Raw genomic sequence first — 15,274 nt, 5'->3', positions numbered from 1 at the left:
TTTCTCATCTCCATATAACCAAAAACAAATTAAAATTCTCAATTCGGCATAAAAGGGGTGCAACACGAGGACTTCCCATGAGGTCACCCATCCTAGTACTACTCTCGCCCAAGCACGCTTAACTGCTGAGTTCTGATGGGATCCGGTGTATTAGTGCTAGTATGATCGCACCCATTTACTTATAGCGTTAATTTGTATTTATACCCTTTCCGTCCCCTGATTTCCTTCGTAATGCCTTAACTTTGTGCCCGATCGTCCGAATTAAACATTTTTTTTTCAAACCGATTATTTTTTCGAGATCTACGTTACTTAAACCATTTCTCATCTCCATATAACCAAAAACAAATTAAAATTCCCAATTCGGCAAAAAAAGGGTGCAACACGAGGATTTCCCAGTAGGCCTGTTCACGGATCGAATATCCGATCCGAAATCACATTTCGGATCGGATATTCGAACCTTCGGATATCAGATTTTGATATCCAAATCCGATCCGAAAATTTCGGATATCCGATATCCGAAATCATTCGGATCGGATGTTTCGGATATCCATTATCCAATATGAAAATTGATTACAACTATTTTACAAATCACATTAATTTTTATTGCTTTATGTATCATTAAGCTAAACAGTATGCTATCCGAAATCATTAGGATCGGATGTTTCAAAGTCTAATCAATTTTCACAAATACAAAACGCCTACTCCATTATCCTTCAAAAATAAAAAATAACCTTCTCCATTACAGTAGCATGCTAGCAGCTTTTTCATTTGGCGAGAAGACCAACAAATTGGCAAGCAAGCCCATCATCAGAGGAGATCGACACATACACATATTGAAAATAAAAATTCCCAACAACTAATGAATCCTTTTAACCTTTATTAGAGGATACCAATGAATGACGATTTGGTGAGCAACGGAGAACAAATTAGCAATTGGCTACGGCTGAACGAAGAAAATCAAAAATTAAAATAGAAAATTAGGACAACGACTGAACAAAAAAGAAGATATGAGTGGTGTGAAGTGTGAGCGCCGTGAGCAGGAGCCGGTGGCTGTGAAGGGTGGGGTGGCGGCCAACATAGAGAGAGAAAGAGGACTTTAGGGTTTTTTAGTGAGAGTGAGAAAGTGAAATCTAGAGTGTCGTTTTGGTTTTATTTGGTTTTATTTTTTTAAGAATATCATAATTTTTTTAATGAAAATATATTTATATTTACTGTTGTAGCCTTATATTTCGGATATTAGTCCAAAAATTTGAAAACAGTATCCGAATCCGTATCCGATATCCGATTTTTCGGATCGGATATCCGATCCGAAATGAAAACTCGGATCGGATATCTGTAGACACCTAAAAATGTCTCCCCAAAACCAAACCCGTTGATGAACACCTTTTACCGCCATTATTGGTCGAGTTGAGTATTTAATCTTTGGAGTGCTTAAATCCATGTTATATCCAATATATTTCATGAACCAATCCAATTTCTAGCTCATTTCCCTAAACCATAACCTATTTTCCACTTTTCGTGTCCACATCGCAAAACTGAGAGAAATTGATTTTATGACTATACAATTTTGATCCAATTATTATTTTGTTGGATAGGCCTTTAAATAAGCTTTCCAACCATATATCATAAGCCCAATTCCGAGCTATAACGAAAAAGATATGAGCAAAACACTAAACTCGGCCTAAAACCGACACCCTTCCACTAAAAAGGCTATATATTTAAATCTACACATTATATTGACTTGATTCTAATTGTGTTGGAAAGAAGACTTGATAAGCTTTCCAATGATATATTATATGCCTTATTCCAAGTTACGGATCAAAAGTTATGATTATTTTAAAAACGGGTAAAAAATTTAAATTACCGCGCAACAGCGAAAATGCCGCGACGCGGCAAAAGCTGACGTGTCACGGGGCTTATCCCCGTGACACGGTGCCCATTTTTGTAATTCTGCACAATTTTTTCCCGTGTCATGGTGCAATTTCCCGTGTCACGGTGCCCATTCCGTGACACGGGGATATTCCGTGTAATTTCCGCGTACTTTTTACACCGTGACACGGCATACTTCACTGTGCCACGGTGGACAATGCAGTGTCACGGAATTTCTTCCCGTGTCACGGTGCACATTCCGTGACACGGGATTTCTCCGTGTTTTCTCCGCGTAATCCCTAAACGCGTTTTCACTTCCCGTAACCTAATTATTTCCCGCGTCACTCAGTTTTTCCCCGTGTCACGGGATCTTCCCCCGTCTGATGGTGCCTGTCACGGTGCTCTTTGCCGTGACATGGTATTATTTTTTAGGGTTTTTATCTTTTTAGGGTTCCGCGTGTTCCCTCTGCTCATTTTCCCTATAAATAGGACCCCCCTTTCTGCAGTTCGGGGCACCAATAATCATTCTCTCTCACCTTACACAAAAAAATCATTCTCTTCTCCCTCTTTAACCTAATTTCTAGCCTCCTTATTCTTCCATAATAATTCCCCTAAGCACTCCAAGGAGTCTATACTTAACCCGAGGTTTCGTCCTTAAACCAAGGCGTGAAAGGTACAAATAACTGAGGGTTTGGACCAAATCAACTCTACTTTTTATTTAATTTAATTTCCATTTGATTTATATTTTTATTGAAGTTACTAACAATTTATTAACGATGTAGCAATTGAAAGGAACGCGCGGAATGTAAGTAATTAATTAAATTAATTACTCTTATTTTATTTTATATTGCTAGTATCATGATTAGGTTATTTTATATTTGATTTGACTAACAATTTATTATTGAATTGCTTCCAATATTAATGATAATTCTATTATATTTTTTATGATCACCATATTGCATGTTTTAAGGGAATATGTAATTGAAAATCACGCCTAAGAAGATAATTTGGACAACCGGTTTAGGTTCCTTTTTAATCTTATTGTTAATTCAAGTGATCACTATATTATAGAATTATGTGTTGCATTAATATTCAACCAATTTAGCTAAATAATAGATTGGAGCAAATTGAATATTTTGTTTATATGCCTTTGAGATCGCAGGAATGCTTTTCACTATAAGAATCGAGTAGAGGCCAATACGGGCGAATGTGACTCCATGACTCACTTCGTACCATCATCCTCGATCCTCCTTTCATGGTTCCGAACCATATGGAGTTAGTAATCTCATGGATTATGAATGGGGTGTAACCTTCACGGGTCAATCGTTGTTGCCTTCGTTGTCCCTTATTCGTGGTTGCCTTTTTATGATCCGTGAACGGTTTACAAGTTCCTTAAAAACTTGTTGGCGGCTCCCTACTTTATTTGTCCCTAATCGTATTATGTCAATTCCCACTTCCTATGAGTGCCAAGCATATTCACAACATGCTTTAACGTAGGCGTACTTCGAGCGACGCCTACAATTTGGCGACTCCACTGGGGAGGATTCTTGGTTATTTATCGATTTGAGTGATCGCTATCTAATTAAGATGAGTGGATGAGACTTGAAAGATTCTTGAAAAATATTCCTGTGATTAATTTGGCATTTTTGCATAAGCATAGACGTTTTAACGTTGCGTTTAGGTCTGTCCCGTAGGAAAAATTGAATAACTTGATTGCGTATGAAGGAAAACAGGGCACCGGTCAGATTTTCTGACTGCCGTGCCACGACAGAATCTACCGTATCACGGTGCAGTACACCGTCTAACGGTGTGCAGTACCGTGGCACGAGAATATCTGCCGTGTCACGGTAGTCCTAAAATCAGTCCGGTGGCTTATTTTCTCTTCTCACAGTCAACTTTCTTCGATTTTTCTGAAAAAACGTGTGTGTTTTACATACGTCTTAGCCCCGGGGGATTTAAGCTCTATCAACCCAAAAACGCTCATGGCAATAAGGGTTCATCCGAGTTATTAAATCCACCCAAACCATGGAGTCAAGTTCGATTTCATCACGAACTCGCGGAGCCGCCCGTTGGCATACACCCTAAAGGGAGGCTGCCTTGCTAACGCGTCCAAACTCTTAACCATGGTACCCTATTGACACCAAATAAACTTGACCATAGTCGAACATAAAACTTGACCTTAGGTTGCGAACTATTCTTTGCACCATTGTGCCTACGTGTTTTATGTTTGGTCGTTTTGATCCTAACCTTAACGATCTTTCTTTGTCTATGGTGGATTATTTTATGACTAGCTGCCAATGGACCGTACTCACTTAGTAATTAGCAAAAAAAAAAAAAAAAAAAAAAGAAAAAAAAGGGGGAAGGGTTGCCGCGACACGGGACTGTCCACCGTGTCACGGCACATTCCACCGTGGCGCGGTGGACCTGCAGCAAAAAAAAAAAAGTCTGCCGCGCCACGGGAAACTCTACCGTGTCACGGAAAATTTTCACCGTGACACGGTGGATTTCAAAAAAAAAAAAAAAAAAAAAAAAGTCTGTCGCGCCACGAGAAACTCTACCGTGTCATAGCAAATTTCCACCGTGACACGGTGGATTTCCGAAAAAAAAAAAAAAAATTCCCGTGCCACGGTGGCAATTTCCACTGTGACATGGTGGATTTCCAAAAAAAAAAAAACCACCGCGTCACGGCAATTTCCACCGTGACACGGTACAGTTTTCCGTGTCACGGTGCCCTTGAAATAAGTCCAGTCAGCTTTTTTAAGCCTTCCGTGTTAATTTGGTCCTCGCGTCAGTCATTTTGGTTATTATTCACATGTCTAGCCATACGATCATACCACGAGTCTTATAACATCACTTAGTCACTCACGAGTCAAGTATAGTCCACACACTTTCTTTATGTTCCGACTCGAGTCGTGCACCAGGTCGTTTATGATCATATACTAGGTTCATGCACCCTTTTTTCGTCATAATAAAAAAATGAGTGGAGTTTTCTCACCTGTTTTCAAATGTCTATTTTTTCCTTCCTTTCCTATCTTGAGCAATAAATTAAGTGAATTATTTTATTTCACAGTACTTGGTCAAGGAACAGGGATAGATTAATACGGTTCGAGTCATTACCGCAACAATCTATCAGATCTAATAGGCGTTCAAAGAGAACTTTGCCATCTCCACATTACTTATCACCTTTCAATGGCCACTAAAGAAGACATTGAGAACATCAAAAAATCCATCGAGACACTGTCTTCCATGATGCAAACCCTTACCACTAGGGTCACTACCATGGAACAAAACAAGGTCACTGTTTCCACCCTTGACAAACTGAAGGAACAAATGAGTAAGATTTATGAGGATTTCACTTATGTGGAACGGCCTCCCACTCCTTTGGATGTGAAGGACAGACTCCCTGAAAAGTTCTCCACTGCTGATATTCCAAAGTTCAAGCCTACTGACAATCCAATATTCCATTTGAAGGCGTTCTCTGCAACCCTGGCTCTTAAGGGATTGGACGTAACACTCTTCCCTACGGTGTTCCCTCTCTCCTTAGAACATGCTTGCCAACAATGGTTTTATTCCTTAGATGCCAAGCATACTTCGACTTGGCAAGATGTCACCGACAGTTTCATGAATCGTTACAAATGTAACATTCAAACCAAAACTTCTGAACGTGAACTCTCCATTCTCAAACATAAAGAGAATGAAGGCTTCACCGCTTACCTGAACAGGTGGAGGGAAACAGCTTCACTCTTGGTAGATCCTCCCAAAGAAAGAGAGATGGTTCGCCTCTTTATTCAAAATCTGACTTATAAATATAGGGAACACCTCAAAATTCTTCCACTTAACACTTTCAAAGCTGTATACGACATCGTCTTCTAAGCACGAAAATACTACCAACAATATAAGCTAAGTTGATCTCAATGAAGTGTTAGCTCTTGATAATCCATTGCCCAAGAAGAAAAGAACTTACACTCCTTTAGGAATGACTTATGATGCGGCCTTTGATCGCCGTTACAGTCAAGGCTTGATCACACCTATTGGGCCATTTCCAGAGCTAAAACCTGAAGAAAGGAGCGCCAAATGGAATCCCATTGCCCATTGCAAGTACCATCAAGGAAGGGGCCACACTACGGAGCAATGTTGGAATTTGAAGGACGTCATTCAAGACTTTGTGGATTCAAACAAACTTCCTATCCCTCCAGGCGGCAAGAAGTAATGAACACAAGGCGCACAGCAGATCCTTCGTGCAAGATTTCATGATTTCTTTCTTTTTCATCTCCATTCCCCCATTCATGTCTAGCATAGGTTTTCCATTTTGAATTTTTATACGTTTCATGTGTTTCGTTCACCTTTTCCATTAATAAAATGATCAAATTTCCTTCACATCTTGATCATAGAATTTTTCATTCATTCATTCATTCTCAAAAAATAAATATATAAAAAAAAACCAATTACCGAACTACACCCAAGGTACACCAATGACTTGAGGCACCTTTGCAACCCTGTCATTCCCTGTTAACCGTTCAATCACATTCCATTTCTTCATCAACCATTTTGAGCCTCGTCTAACGTTTGGCCTTCATTTCTTCAACCCACATTTACTTAACCCTGGGATTGGAAGATGTGTAACTGTATAACATTCAAAAAGCAAGTAAAAAAAAAAAGCAGCAAAGCAACAATAAAACAATGTCTAAAGGAAAGTGTTCCAATGTCTTTGATATGAACACGTCTCAAATTGCATCTCTCATCGAGTGCTTGGCACCGTGCCCGAGAAACATGAATGCTAAGTGAGTGATGGACCGCATGATCTGAGATTGCCTTCATTGATTCAAAAGAATGAAAAAAAAAAATAATCAAATAAAAAAAATGTGTTGAAAATAAACTTGCAAAATTCAAAATTTTCAAATTCACAATTACACATCTTGGGGGCTTCTCTCGGATCTTGAGCCTTTTACCTCATTCTTCCTTATACCATCAACTTAACCACATTAAAACCCTTGAAAGACCTCTTTGAGGTGTACATACACTTGTGTAAAGTTCGGTTAGAGCTACGTTCGGCCTGATTCCTAACGGATACGTAGGCAACCTCACATTGAGGTGCGGCCACATTCATATTCATATCTATGCATGATCGAGTAAAAGAATATCCAATGCTTATCTCTATATCCCTACCCATTTAGAGCTAGACTTGGGGGCTTGAACCCAAATCACATTAGCTTACCCAGCCTGAAGAGTCATCATCTTTAACTCTTCTCACATCTCTTTCCATCGCCATAACCCTTGCAGCCAGCCTTAGTATAACATTCAAACACTTCACTCACACATCCATTTCCATATCAATCATCCTTCCCTTTAAGAGCCCTTTATCATGAAATCTTGTTTCAACACTGTGCATGTTTCATCATATTTAAAGACAACATTCATTAGAAGAAACATTGTATACTTGCTTAGCTTCCTGACTTGAGCAATATTCATTGTTTCATGCATCGCATAATGTGCTAAGAAACATTTATATATCAATGATTTTTAATCATACAAAGCATATCGTGCTTAGCTCCTTGACCTAAGCAACGTTCATTATGCAATAATCACTTCATCTTTATACGTGCTTAGCTTCCAGACCTAAGTGATGTTCAAGATCGCTTCTTTACACCATATATGATGCTTAGCTCCATGACTTAAGTTCATTTATCTATCGTGTCACATGATGTAATTGTCCTTAGCCTCCTGGCCTAAGAACATGCATCATGCATACATTATTTTCAGGACAAGCAATTCAATCCATACGATTCATTTTGTCTTGCTCAAGGAGGAAGTTCAAAACTTCTTTCCTTTTTAATTATTTTATTTTGGGGAAGTTCAAAAACAAATCCGGTGCATTAGTGCTGGATGATCGCACCCATTTACTTATAGCGCTAATATGTATTTATACCCTTTCCGTCCCCTAATTTCCTTCGTAATGCCTTAAATTTGTGCCCGATCGTCCGAATTAAACATTTTTTTTCGAACTTATTATTTTTTCGAGATCTACGCGCCTCAACCATTTCTCATCTCCATATAGCCAAAAACAAATTAAAATTCCCAATTCGGCAAAAAAGGGGTGCAACACGAGGACTTCCCAGGAGGTCACCCATCCTAGTACTACTCTCGCCCAAGCACGCTTAACTGAAGTGTTCTGATGGGATCCGGTGCATTAATGTTGGTATGATCGCACCCATTTACAATAGCGCTAATTTGTATTTATACCCTTTCAGTCCCCAGATTTCCTTCGTAATGCCTTAACTTTGTGCCCGATCCTCTGAATTAAACATTTTTTTTTTCAAACTTATTATTTTTTCGAGATCTACGCGCATTAACCATTTCTCATCTCCATATAACAAAAAACAAATTAAAATAACCAATTCGGCAAAAAAGAGGTGCAACACGAGGACTTCCCAAGAGGTCACCAATCATAGTACTACTCTCGCCCAAGCACGCTGAATTGCGGAGTTCTGATGGGATCCGATGCATTAGTGCTGGTATGATCGCACCCATTTACTTATAGAGCTAATTTGTATTTATAACCTTTCCGTCCCCTGATTTCCTTCGTAATGCCTTAACTTTGTGCCCGATCGTCTGAATTAAACATTTTTTTTTTCAAACTTATTATTTTTTCGAGATCTACGCGCATCAACCATTTCTCATCTCCATATAACCAAAAACAAATTAAAATTCCCAATTCGGTAAAAAAGGGGTGCAAGATGAGGACTTCCCAGGAGGTCACCCATCCTAGTACTACTCTCGCCCAAGCACGCTTAACTGCGGAGTTCTGATGGGATCCGATGCATTAGTGCTGGTATGATCGCACCCATTTACTTATAGCGCCAATTTGTATTTATACCCTTTCCGTCCCCTGATTTCCTTCGTAATGCCTTAACTTTGTACCCGATCTTCTGAATTAAACATTTTTTTTTCAAACTTATTATTTTTTCGAGATCTACGCGCCTCAAACCATTTCTTATCTCCATATAACCAAAAACAAATTAAAATTCCCAATTCGGCAAAAAAAGGGTGCAACATGAGGACTTCCCAGGGGGTCACCCATCCTAATACCACTGTCGCCCAAGCACGCTTAACTGCGGAGTTCTAATAGGATCCGGTGCATTAGTGCTGGTATGATCGCACCCATTTACTTATAGCGCTAATTTGTATTTATACCCTTTCCGTCCCCTGATTTCCTTCGTAATGCCTTAACTTTGTGCCCGATTGTCCGAATTAAACATTTTTTTTCAAACTTATTATTTTTTCGAGATCTACACGCATCAATCATTTCTCATCTCCATATAACAAAAACAAATTAAAATTCCCAATTCGGCAAAAAAAGGGTGCAACACGAGGACTTCCCAGGATGTCACCCATCCTAGTACTACCCTCGCCCAATCACTCTTAACTGCGGAGTTCTAATCGGATCTGGTGCATTAGTGCTGGATGATCGCACCCATTTACTTATAGCGCTAATTTGTATTTATACCCTTACCGTTCCCTGATTTCCTTCGTAACACCTTAACTTTGTGCTCGATCGTCCTAATTAAACTTTTTTTTTTCCAAACTTATTATTTTTCGAGATCTATGTGCCTCAAACCTTTTCTCATCTCCATATAACCAAAAACAAATTAAAATTCTCAATTCGGCATAAAAGGGGTGCAACACGAGGACTTCCCATGAGGTCACCCATCCTAGTACTACTCTCGCCCAAGCACGCTTAACTGCGGAGTTCTGATGGGATCCGGTGTATTAGTGCTAGTATGATCGCACCCATTTACTTATAGCGTTAATTTGTATTTATACCCTTTCCGTCCCCTGATTTCCTTCGTAATGCCTTAACTTTGTGCCCGATCGTCCGAATTAAACATTTTTTTTTCAAACTGATTATTTTTTCGAGATCTACGTTACTTAAACCATTTCTCATCTCCATATAACAAAAAACAAATTAAAATTCCCAATTCGGCAAAAAAAGGGTGCAACACGAGGATTTCCCAGTAGGCCTGTTCACAGATCGAATATCCGATATCCGAAATCATTCGGATCAGATGTTTCGGATATCCATTATCCAATATGAAAATTGATTACAACTATTTTACAAATCATATTAATTTTTATTGCTTTATGTATCATTAAGCTAAACAGTATGCTATCCGAAATCATTCGGATCGGATGTTTCAAAGTCTAATCAATTTTCACAAATACAAAACGCCTACTCCATTATCCTTCAAAAATAAAAAATAACCTTCTCCATTACAGTATCATGCTAGAAGCTTTTTCATTTGGCGAGAAGACCAACAAATTGGCAAGCAAACCCATCATCAGAGGAGATCGACACATACACATATTGAAAATCAAAATTCCCAACAACTAATGAATCCTTTTAACCTTTATTAGAGGATACCAATGAATGACGATTTGGTGAGCAACGGAGAACAAATTAGCAATTGGCTACGGCTGAACGAAGAAAATCAAAAATTAAAATAGAAAATTAGGACAACGACTGAACAAAAAAGAAGATCTGAGTGGTGTGAGGTGAGAGCGCCGTGAGCAGGAGCCGGTGGCTGTGAAGGGTGGAGTGGCGGCCAACTTAGAGAGAGAAAGAGGACTTTAGGGTTTTTTAGTGAGAGTGAGAAAGTGAAATCTAGAGTGTCGTTTTGGTTTTATTTTTTTCAGAATATCATAATTTTTTTAATGAAAATATATTTATATTTACTGTTGTAGCCTTATATTTTGGATATTAGTCCAAAAATTTGAAAACAGTATCCGAATCCGTATCCGATATCCGATTTTTCGGATCGGATATCCGATCCGAAATGAAAACTCGGATCGGATATCTGTAGACACCTAAAAATGTCTCCCCAAAACCAAACTCGTTGATGAACACCTTTTACCGCCATTATTGGTCGAGTTGAGTATTTAATCTTTGGAGTGCTTAAATCCATGTTATATCCAATATATTTCATGAACCAATCCAATTTCTGGCTCATTTCCCTAAACCATAACCTATTTTCCACTTTTCGTGTCCACATCGCAAAACTGAGAGAAACTGATTTTATGACTATAAAATTTTGATCCAATTATTATTTTGTTGGATAGGCCTTTAAATAAGCTTTCCAACCATATATCATAAGCCCAATTCCGAGCTATAACGAAAAAGATATGAGCAAAACACTAAACTCGGCCTAAAACCGACACCCTTCCACTAAAATGGCCATATATTTAAATCTACACATTATATTGACTTGATTCTAATTGTGTTGGAAAGAAGACTTGATAAGCTTTCCAATGATATATTATATTCCTTATTCCAAGTTACGGATCAAAAGTTATTATTATTTTAAAAACGGGTAAAAAATTTAAATTACCGCGCAACAGCGAAAATGCCGCGACGCGGCAAAAGCTGACGTGTCACGGGGCTTATCCCCGTGACACGGTGCCCATTCTTGTAATTCTGCACAATTTTTTCCCGTGTCATGGTGCAATTTCCCGTGTCACGGTGCCCATTCCGTGACACGGGGATATTCCGTGTAATTTCCGCGTACTTTTTACACCGTGACACGGCATACTTCACTGTGCCAAGGTGGACAATGTAGTGTCACGGAATTTCTTCCCGTGTCACGGTGCACATTCCGTGACACGGGATTTCTCCGTGTTTTCTCCGCGTAATCCCTAAACGCGTTTTCACTTCCCGTAACCTAATTATTTCCCGCGTCACTCAGTTTTTCCCCGTGTCACGGGATCTTCCCCTGTCTGACGGTGCCTGTCACGGTGCTCTTTGCCGTGACATGGTATTATTTTTTAGGTTTTTTATCTTTTTAGGGTTCCGCGTGTTCCCTCTGCTCATTTTCCCTATAAATAGGACCCCCCTTTCTGCAGTTCGGGGCACCAATAATCATTCTCTCTCACCTTACACAAAAAAATCATTCTCTTCTCCCTCTTTAACCTAATTTCTAGCCTCCTTATTCTTCCATAATAATTCCCCTAAGCACTCCAAGGAGTCTATACTTAACCCGAGGTTCCGTCCTTAAACCAAGGCGTGAAAGGTACAAATAACTGAGGGTTTGGACCAAATCAACTCTACTTTTTATTTAATTTAATTTCCATTTGATTTATATTTTTATTGAAGTTACTAACAATTTATTCACGATGTAGCAATTTAGAGGAACGCGCGGAATGTAAGTAATTAATTAAATTAATTACTCTTATTTTATTTTATATTGCTAGTATCATGATTAGGTTATTTTATATTTGATTTGACTAACAATTTATTATTGAATTGCTTCCAATATTAATGATAATTCTATTATAATTTTTATGATCACCATATTGCATGTTTTAAGGGAATATGTAATTGAAAATCACGCCTAAGAAGATAATTTGGACAACCGGTTTAGGTTCCTTTTTAATCTTATTGTTAATTCAAGTGATCACTATATTATAGAATTATGTGTTGCATTAATATTCAACCAATTTAGCTAAATAATAGATTGGAGCAAATTGAATATTTTGTTTGTATGCCTTTGAGATCGCAGGAATGCTTTTCACTATAAGAATCGAGTAGAGGCCAATACGGGCGAATGTGACTCCATGACTCACTTCGTACCATCATCCTCGATCCTCCTTTCGTGGTTCCGAACCATATGGAGTTAGTAATCTCATGGATTATGAATGGGGTGTAACCTTCACGGGTCAATCGTTGTTGCCTTCGTTGTCCCTTATTCGTGGTTGCCTTTTTATGATCCGTGAACGGTTTACAAGTTCCTTAAAAACTTGTTGGCGGCTCCCTACTTTATTTGTCCCTAATCGTATTATGTCAATTCCCACTTCCTATGAGTGCCAAGCATATTCACAACATGCTTTAACGTAGGCGTACTTCGAGCGACACCTACAATTTGGCGACTCCACTGGGGAGGATTCTTGGTTATTTATCGATTTGAGTGATCGCTATCTAATTAAGATGAGTGGATGAGACTTGAAAGATTCTTGAAAAATATTCCTGTGATTAATTTGGCATTTTTGCATAAGCATAGACGTTTTAACGTTGCGTTTAGGTCTGTCCCGTAGGAAAAATTGAATAACTTGATTGCGTATGAAGGAAAACAGGGCACCGGTCAGATTTTCTGACTGCCGTGCCACGACAGAATCTACCGTATCACGGTGCAGTACACCGTCTAACGGTGTGCAGTACCGTGGCACGAGAATATCTGCCGTGTCACGGCAGTCCTAAAATCAGTCCGGTGGCTTATTTTCTCTTCTCACAGTCAACTTTCTTCGATTTTTCTGAAAAAACGTGTGTGTTTTACATACGTCTTAGCCCCAGGGGATTTAAGCTCTATCAACCCAAAAACGCTCATGGCAATAAGGGTTCATCCGAGTTATTAAATCCACCCAAACCATGGAGTCAAGTTCGATTTCATCACGAACTCGCGGAGCCGCCCGTTGGCATACACCCTAAAGGGAGGCTGCCTTGCTAACGCGTCCAAATTCTTAACCATGGTACCCTATTGACACCAAATAAACTTGACCATAGTCGAACATAAAACTTGACCTTAGGTTGCGAACTATTCTTTGCACCATTGTGCCTACGTGTTTTATGTTTGGTCGTTTTGATCCTAACCTTAACGATCTTTCTTTGTCTATGGTGGATTATTTTATGACTAGCTGCCAATGGACCGTACTCACTTAGTAATTAGCAAAAAAAAAAAAAAAAAAAAAAGAAAAAAAAAGGGGGAAGGGTTGCCGCGACACGGGACTGTCCACCGTGTCACGGCACAGTCCACCGTGGCGCGGTGGACCTGCAGCAAAAAAAAAAAAGTCTTCCGCGCCACGGGAAACTCTACCGTGTCACGGAAAATTTTCACCGTGACACGGTGGATTTCAAAAAAAAAAAAAAAAAAAAAGTCTGTCGCGCCACGAGAAACTCTACCGTGTCATAGCAAATTTCCACCGTGACACGGTGGATTTCCGAAAAAAAAAAAAAAAAAATTCCCGTGCCACGTCAGCATCCACCGTGGCACGGGAAAGTTCACCGTGTCACGGCAATTTCCACTTAGACATGGTGGATTTCCAAAAAAAAAAAAACCACCGCGTCACGGGAATTTCCACCGTGACACGGTACAGTTTTCCGTGTCACGGTGCCCTTGAAATAAGTCCAGTCAGCTTTTTTAAGCCTTCCGTGTTAATTTGGTCCTCGCGTCAGTCATTTTAGTTATTGTTCACATGTCTAGCCATACGATCATACCACGAGTCTTATAACATCACTTAGTCACTCACGAGTCAAGTATAGTCCACACACTTTCTTTATGTTCCGACTCGAGTCGTGCACCAGGTCGTTTATGATCATATACTAGGTTCATGCACCCTTTTTTCGTCATAATAAAAAAATGAGTGGAGTTTTCTCACCTGTTTTCAAATGTCTATTTTTTCCTTCCTTTCCTATCTTGAGCAATAAATTAAGTGAATTATTTTATTTCACAGTACTTGGTCAAGGAACAGGGATAGATTAATACGGTTCGAGTCATTACCGCAACAATCTATCAGATCTAATAGGCGTTCAAAGAGAACTTTGCCATCTCCACATTACTTATCACCTTTCAATGGCCACTAAAGAAGACATTGAGAACATCAAAAAATCCATCGAGACACTGTCTTCCATGATGCAAACCCTTACCACTAGGGTCACTACCATGGAACAAAACAAGGTCACTGTTTCCACCCTTGACAAACTGAAGGAACAAATGAGTAAGATTTATGAGGATTTCACTTATGTGGAACGGCCTCCCACTCCTTTGGATGTGAAGGACAGACTCCCTGAAAAGTTCTCCACTGCTGATATTCCAAAGTTCAAGCCTACTGACAATCCAATATTCCATTTGAAGGCGTTCTCTGCAACCCTGGCTCTTAAGGGATTGGACGTAACACTCTTCCCTACGGTGTTCCCTCTCTCCTTAGAACATGCTTGCCAACAATGGTTTTATTCCTTAGATGCCAAGCATACTGCGACTTGGCAAGATGTCACCGACAGTTTCATGAATCGTTACAAGTGTAACATTCAAACCAAAACTTCTGAACGTGAACTCTCCATTCTCAAACAGAAAGAGAATGAAGGCTTCACCGCTTACCTGAACAGGTGGAGGGAAACAGCTTCACTCTTGGTAGATCCTCCCAAAGAAAGAGAGATGGTTCGCCTCTTTATTCAAAATCTGACTTATAAATATAGGGAACACCTCAAAATTCTTCCACTTAACACTTTCAAAGCTGTATACGACATCGGCATCAATATCGAGGATGAGCTAATAAAGACTGCTGGTAGTAACAATAATAACACTTGGAAAAACAAGAAGAACGACCATCCTTCTTCGTCTTCTAAGCACGAAAATACTACCAA

General features: G+C 39.3%; 6 non-coding genes and 1 pseudogene across 6 annotated transcripts; all 7 read right to left on the bottom strand.

Moving 5' to 3' along the window:
- Window positions 1–54: 54 nt before the first annotated feature.
- On the bottom strand, window positions 55–173 carry LOC145625758 (5S ribosomal RNA). The gene has a single exon (XR_014110663.1). It is a non-coding gene; the product is annotated as a 5S ribosomal RNA (ribosomal RNA).
- A 7,787-nt stretch (window positions 174–7,960) lies between these two features.
- Window positions 7,961–8,079, bottom strand: LOC145625619 (5S ribosomal RNA). The gene has a single exon (XR_014110543.1). It is a non-coding gene; the product is annotated as a 5S ribosomal RNA (ribosomal RNA).
- Window positions 8,080–8,276: 197 nt separating this feature from the next.
- Window positions 8,277–8,395, bottom strand: LOC145625622 (5S ribosomal RNA). Its single transcript, XR_014110546.1, has one exon. It is a non-coding gene; the product is annotated as a 5S ribosomal RNA (ribosomal RNA).
- Window positions 8,396–8,593: 198 nt separating this feature from the next.
- Window positions 8,594–8,712, bottom strand: LOC145625969 (5S ribosomal RNA). The gene has a single exon (XR_014110859.1). It is a non-coding gene; the product is annotated as a 5S ribosomal RNA (ribosomal RNA).
- Window positions 8,713–8,910: 198 nt separating this feature from the next.
- Window positions 8,911–9,029, bottom strand: LOC145625624 (5S ribosomal RNA). The gene has a single exon (XR_014110548.1). It is a non-coding gene; the product is annotated as a 5S ribosomal RNA (ribosomal RNA).
- A 195-nt stretch (window positions 9,030–9,224) lies between these two features.
- LOC145625633 (5S ribosomal RNA) lies at window positions 9,225–9,342 on the bottom strand (annotated as a pseudogene).
- A 198-nt stretch (window positions 9,343–9,540) lies between these two features.
- On the bottom strand, window positions 9,541–9,659 carry LOC145625563 (5S ribosomal RNA). Its single transcript, XR_014110503.1, has one exon. It is a non-coding gene; the product is annotated as a 5S ribosomal RNA (ribosomal RNA).
- Between the last annotated feature and the right edge of the window lie 5,615 nt (window positions 9,660–15,274).

The sequence above is a fragment of the Chenopodium album genome, chromosome 3, assembly GCF_948465745.1.
Source record: "Chenopodium album chromosome 3, dcCheAlbu1.1, whole genome shotgun sequence".
Taxonomy (NCBI): domain Eukaryota; kingdom Viridiplantae; phylum Streptophyta; class Magnoliopsida; order Caryophyllales; family Amaranthaceae; genus Chenopodium; species Chenopodium album.
The sequence above is the reverse complement of the archived record's forward strand: the minus strand, read 5'-3'. Positions and strand labels throughout refer to the sequence as shown.